At 42.1% G+C, this 6,677-nt stretch overlaps 1 protein-coding gene across 1 annotated transcript in view; it reads right to left on the reverse strand.

Moving 5' to 3' along the window:
- adgrv1 (adhesion G protein-coupled receptor V1) overlaps positions 1-6,677 on the reverse strand; it is a 150,895-nt gene that overhangs the window by 138,820 nt on the left and 5,398 nt on the right.

Here is a 6,677-nt window from a genome sequence, read left to right on the forward strand (position 1 = left end):
AAAGACATGGAAATCTCACTTTTACAATACGGGACCTTTAATTTCAGTCTCTCTATGTCATGTTTGGCTTCAGTTTTCAGAACAAAAGGTCTGACTTCCCACACTATTTCTTCAGTAAACCTCACTTCCAAACATTCAAATGCTTGCCTAACATCACTTAGACCACAATCTTTCAGATGGATGGTAGCAAGCATCCAACTCTCTAACTTCCTAACCCCCTTCTCCAAAACAGAGGGGTGGTCCCTTTCGCGTCCACTGACCCAGACGCCGCACTTCCTTCAAAGGGCCTAACACAAAGCAGATGCTGTGTGGATGGCACAGGTCTGTTTAAAAGCGGCAGGGCAGTTTTTATGCTGGCATCATGTGTTGTGCCAACCTTGACCCTGGGGGTTACAGGGGGACCACTGATCTGTCTGTCACAGCAAAAGGCAGCATGGAGTGCCTGGCGCAGACCTCTGACATTGATAAGGCTGGGAGTTAGAGTCCATGTGGAGAGGTGCACAGAGACACAGTAGCATGTGTACACACACACACACACACACGTTTGCATACATGGATGCATTTCCCAGAGCTGGCATAGTCAGCATATGCATCCAAAATGCAGGATCTCAATGCTCAGATAGACAGCTGGGTGACAGGCCAGGACACTGGAGAGTTCTGAAATGCATGAAAACACACTGTCCATCACAAAAAAACGTGTGCCAAAGGAAAAGAAAATGATGGCTGGGACCAAGACTCTGAGACCTGGCGCTCGAACAAGCCACAGACAACACCACAACTAAAGGGACTGCACATTCTGAACATCCAAAATTGCTTTTATTGACTTATTCTGTGACTCTAACCTCAGTCAGCTGACTTTCTTTTATATTCCATTACTTCCTGGAACACACAACGTCCAGTAAATATTACCCACACTATATATAGTACTGGCTAAATGTGTGATGCACATCACTGGATTCATCCGCAACAGAACAACAATGCATTGTTAGATATACTCTGAAGTCATCAAGCTCAAATAACATTTGGCTGGGAACAATCCTAAATCACTCTTCATTAGTTAGTTACAATTTGCTAAAGTTGTTATTTAAATCTGACTCTGATCGGTTTTAGCCTTGGCCTTGAACCTGCAATCACCATAACCATTTTTGTCCAGCATATAATACTTCCAGCTAACTTCTTTCTTCTTTCCAATATGCAGAGTCATTAAGAATTACGCTCCTCTTGCACAAGCAGGCTTTGTGCTTGCCAGGAAAGTTTCTTAGCGCCGGGCATTGAGCTACACCAGGAGTACCACTAAGTCCACTCATTTTAACGGCTAAGCTCAGATCAAAGCTAAAGGGAACAATGAGTCGACAACACACACATGCAACTGGACACACAAACACGCGCATACGTCATGCACAGAGTATCTCTTGCATTCACTCCTCTCTATCTTCTGATCTTTCCAGTGGTGGAAGAAGTATTCAGATCCTTTACTTAAGTAAAAGTACTAATACCACATTGAAAACAATACTCTGTTACATGTCCTGCATTTAAAATGTTACTCATAGTATTAAAAGTAAAAGTACTCAATGCAGACAGAAAAATCCTCACATTTTAGATACTGGAAACGATCAAAACAGTTCTGTCAATCAACAAAGTGTCAAATTGGCTAATCATTTCTTCTGTTTAACAAATATGATGTTGCTACAACAACCTACATGTGTTCTGTGTACAAACATCAACAACATTTATAAAGTAACTAGTAACTAAAGCTGTCAAGTGAATGTAAAAAATACACTATATCGCTCTGAAATGTAGCGGAGTAGTGGCATGACAAGAAAAAACTCAGGTAAATTACAAGTCCCTTGAACATACTTGAGTAAATATATCTAGCTACATTCCACCACAGGATCTCTCTCTGTCACACATCTTATCACTTCCTTCTTCTTGGAGACAGAGTCCTTTTTCCTGTATCTCTGTGATGGACAGCTCACCACCAGACAGGCCATCCCGACAGACTCAGACCCTGAGCAGTCAACAGAAATAACATCAGTGCTGGTCAACGTTGGTTTGACCCTGTCACCTGTCAGCCCTTCTTAAAACAGCCTACCGGTGTTAGGTGCCTGGTTCACAAAAACTACATCAGAGCCCTTGCAGACACACGCACGCACACGCACACGCACACACACACACACACAGATCTATTGGATATCCCTGTTGGAGGTGCACGGGGGGTGTCTAGTTGCAGGGCTGCTCCTGGGGTCAGTGCTCACCCGCTGATGCCTCTAGGGTTTCTCCTGACCGCTGTGTTGTAATCTTTGGCATCCATTATTCACTGCATGCCTGAGACTTAACAGTCAGAGGGTGGTAGTAAGCATGACACTGCAGGATTCACTGTATAACACGTGCCATGTGCCATTCTGTAGTTAAGTCAGGTTTTGGGCTGTTGACAACCTGTAAGTATACATAATCATGCGAGCTGTCACAGGCGCTCATGTTTTACAGTGAGGGACTTAACCCCATTGAAAGCAATAGAAATGGTCCGCCAGTGACAACATTAGTATTATTGCTCATTGTGATGTCATTTCTTAGGAGTATCTTCAACTGCCTCATATCCCTGAAGTAGTAGTACAACCTAAGCTAAATGGTTAGGTAAGTCAACAAACCAATAAACAAAATTCTAAATTTAGAAATCCGATGTGTTTTTACACAAAAACATATCGATCCAAAAGATTTCTAAATGTAGAAACATGAACAAAATATTTCTTTACATTCCATAAGTTATTTGAACTATGCACATTTATTTGTTTTTGAGAAATGCTCAATTTTTTGAGTGTTTATAAAGGTGTTTTTTTTGTTTGTTTTTTATCTACAACAATAATGAAGCCCCCCCCAATTTGCACCAGACGTCACGTAACGTGATAACGGGACAGCCTGATCAAAGGTACTGACACAAGGTAATGATACGAAAGATAGAAGCCTTAGCTTTCTGCTGCAAAAAGGATTGAATGTTCTAGCTGTTGTGGTTTTTATTTTAGATTGATTTGAACAGGATCGTGTAAACGAGTTAAATTACTTCTTGTTAACTAAAAAAATATGCCTCCATTGTTTTTCTCATTGAAGACAGAATCAGTCATAGCGTTGTAACCACTTTAGCTCTCGAGGTGAAGTACCAGCCTCTGTAATCATAGCCAAGGACTATGCCATTACCCTAGTTATATCACCGAGAAAACTACGCATTTGAAGCTTTAAAAGAGGAAAGCAATTCTCTTACTTCCTTTTTTGGTAGAGGGTGTGTGGGATAATATAGTACGTAGAATTTTAATCAAGGGCTTTCCCATGAGGCATCCCTGCCCTGAGGCTTCCCTGGTCCTGAGACGCCTTTGGTGAAGAGCTTGTGGTTATATCTGGCAGTTAGTCTCTCTCACACAGACACACACACACACACACACACACACACACACACACACACACACACCCCACACCAGCAACACACACACCACACACACCCCACACACACACAAAGCACACACACACACACACACACAGTGATCTCCAGTTGTCTGACACTGGGAGGCCTGCAGTGGGATCTCATTCATCAATGTTACAGCTCTGGTCGGTGATATGGAGTCAGTCTGGCCACAAAAAGAAACTGCTCTGTCATTAACATCAACTAATATAACAGTGTGTTCTTGGAATGTTTGTGCGTCTCCTCCGGACAGATTCACACTAAACGCCGACCACGCAAACAGACAGTATGACCAATACTGACGGAGATAAACAGATAAGTAAACAGAAACAGATGGTGTGGTAGGCAGAAAGGCATATAGAAGGAGGTGATAATAAGCCTTTGTGTATGTCAATCTGTATTTATGTATAATATATGGCGTGACTGCTAAGCCAATTCTTTTGGGATATAAACAGTGGAAAAATGGAAAAGTGCCTTGGGGTTGGAATGGCCCGGGTTATTATTCAGAGGTCAGACTATACAAAAAATGTATATATGACATGTATATGATGCAGATGCAAGAGCTTACTCAAAAATATCTTGGTTAAATAAATCCGTTCAAAAAATTCAATTGAGCAAAACTAATATTCCTCTTTTTATCTGCTGTATTTTTCAGTTTGTATTTATAAGTCTCATGTGTTTGGCCCGAAACCATGGTGCCTCCTCTGCTGTTTATTGGATTGTTTTCTGTTTGAGCTGCACTTCACGCTAAGCGATGCCACCGGCCCAATGTGTGCCGGGCCCTACCACAGAAACCACCCACCGTCCGTTCTCAGCCCGGTGTAGCCGCGGCTGCTGTGCCCGGTCAACTCACAAGCCCATAATTGCACTTTGCATGTAGTTTCTCCCTCTGGTATTTTTAGATCAGTGAATGTTCTCGCCGCGCAGAGAAGTTGGGGAGAAGAAATTAAGAAACTTAATAAGCGAGTAGAGCTAAAATATACATGATTAAATCTGACACAAAAACTCTGTGTTAGTCACTTGGCTTATTTTGGAGCGCAAGACCCCAAAACAGAATTCTATTTATTTTGAGGAGAAAAACAGAAAACCTACTATTAGTCCAACAAGAAGCGGAGAACAATTTTGGGGGAAATGAGGATGGCAGAGTGCTGAATTGGAGCCAAATAATGCCATTCCACATACGGGGAGGTAGAAAACACTTGAATGAATACCTCCCTAAAGAACAAAAATGCATGAGGTCAGCCTTCCAGCTATTGTCAGAGGATACTTTTCAACCAGGCATTTCTCCTTCAGGGGCAAGAGGCTGCCAATCAAGTGTGCATTTTACTGTGAAAAAAGAAACAGAGAGAGAGAGAGGGGGAGAGTTTTCCTGAGGTATTGTCCACCAAGCCTTGGTTGGCTGCTCTTAAGTTGAGCCAATGGCATCCCGCATCCCTAACTAAAAACAAAACTTTTTTTATTCTTAGGAAATAGTGGGAAGCAAGGAATACAGAAAAAGGAAAGCATTTCCAATTGAGTAGGAACCAGTGCGTGAGCAATTTACTGCGCTTTCTAGTTTGAGCATTGGCTGACTGATTAGCCTGTATGACACACAGTGATGGAGGCAGACAGAAAAGCACTTTCAGGGGATTAAACAAAGTTGTGCTCTCCACAGTCTCGGAGACCAAAGGGCCAAATTAAAAAGGGTAGTACTTCATTGGATGTAACAGGTCGAGCCTGGACGAAATGCTAATTGCATTTCAAAAGAGTTCCCAAAACAGAGAGGCAACCCAGAACAGGGGGAGTATTTTCATTGGAGAAGAAGCGGGACTTTACGATTCACTGACCAGCACACAATTTAAAGGAGCAGGCTTTTGTTCACTCATGCTCCTTTTTGTGTTTTGTGTGCACTTCTGAAATTGCCACAGTTCTCTATTCTTTTGTTTCTCCCATTTTTTTGCCATGCTGGCCTCCTATTAAACAGAATCCAAGCCATCCTATTCAGACTCCCTCCTTCTCCCTCGGGTCTACTCCATCACTCCTGAACAAGGAAACGCACGGCACGCACACATCCTCGGTACAGTAGGTGTGGGACAGCCCCTCTTTCAGGCGTTTTTCAGCTCTGGAAAACTAAGGGCCAGATGGCAGGATTGAATAGGAAGTAAATCCTTGATCAAGTGTGATCAACAGATCCTGATTATCAAACAGAAGAATAATTAAAAATACGTTGCTGCACATTGCTTTCATCTAGCTGGCCATCAAGCGTGTTGTCTGTCCCACAGATTCAAAATTAATTCACGGAACCGTTTTTCTATGCAACTGGAAGCGTGAGAGAATGCAGAGGTCCTGTCAATGCACCAGTCAATCTCAAAGGTATTTTATCTTGCATTCAATGGCATTTCAATCTAATGTAAAAAACATTGTCCCTCTGCAGTGCTTCACACAATGAAAGATGCAAAAATGCAGCGTGTGTTTTCTATTTATCACAAAGTGATGTTTTGATCACAAAGATATAATTTATAATTAAAAGTCATCCAGAGAAAATGGATAAATACATATTTTTACACAATAAAGACACCCCGCCACCTCTCAGCCAAGCTCGGATGAACCCTCCGCCCAACCTACTTGAGGGATTCCTTTGCCATGACCAACCACAGTACAATGAGGGAAGTGAGAGATAAATAGAGAAAGACAAGAAACGAAAAGTAATGGGGTACGTGTGTGTGCGTACGTACATTAATACCAGAATGTGTCATACACATTGGGGGATGGCAAAGAAAATAAGGTTAAAGGGTAATGGAGAGAGCTGAGGGATCAGATGATTGATCTAAGAGGCAGTGACTTACATCAACAGGTTTATGTTTTAAATAGGCACCACCCCCCTTCTCTCTTACACCCACACACACCCACCCACCCGGCCGCCCGTCCACACACACACACGGGCCGGATACTGTCTTCAAGGTATACCGCGGTTTGAAAAAGTCAAGGTTTCGAAACCATTTACATTCTCCGTCATACCATTCCCAAGGTATTCCCAAGGTATTTTTTTTTTTTAGGAGTGGACAAAAGAAAGTGCAGTTTAGAAATCTCTCTTTCCCTGCCAGTGTGCAGTGTGTTTAAAAACTAAAATACTTTGTGTTCAATGGGAAAAAAATGTTGTCTTTTACATTAAAAAAATAAATAAAATACACTTTAAAGCTGTAATTGCAAAACCGTAATAGACACACACACACACACACACACACAC

Source organism: Etheostoma spectabile, chromosome 5 (assembly GCF_008692095.1).
Source record: "Etheostoma spectabile isolate EspeVRDwgs_2016 chromosome 5, UIUC_Espe_1.0, whole genome shotgun sequence".
NCBI lineage: Eukaryota > Metazoa > Chordata > Actinopteri > Perciformes > Percidae > Etheostoma > Etheostoma spectabile.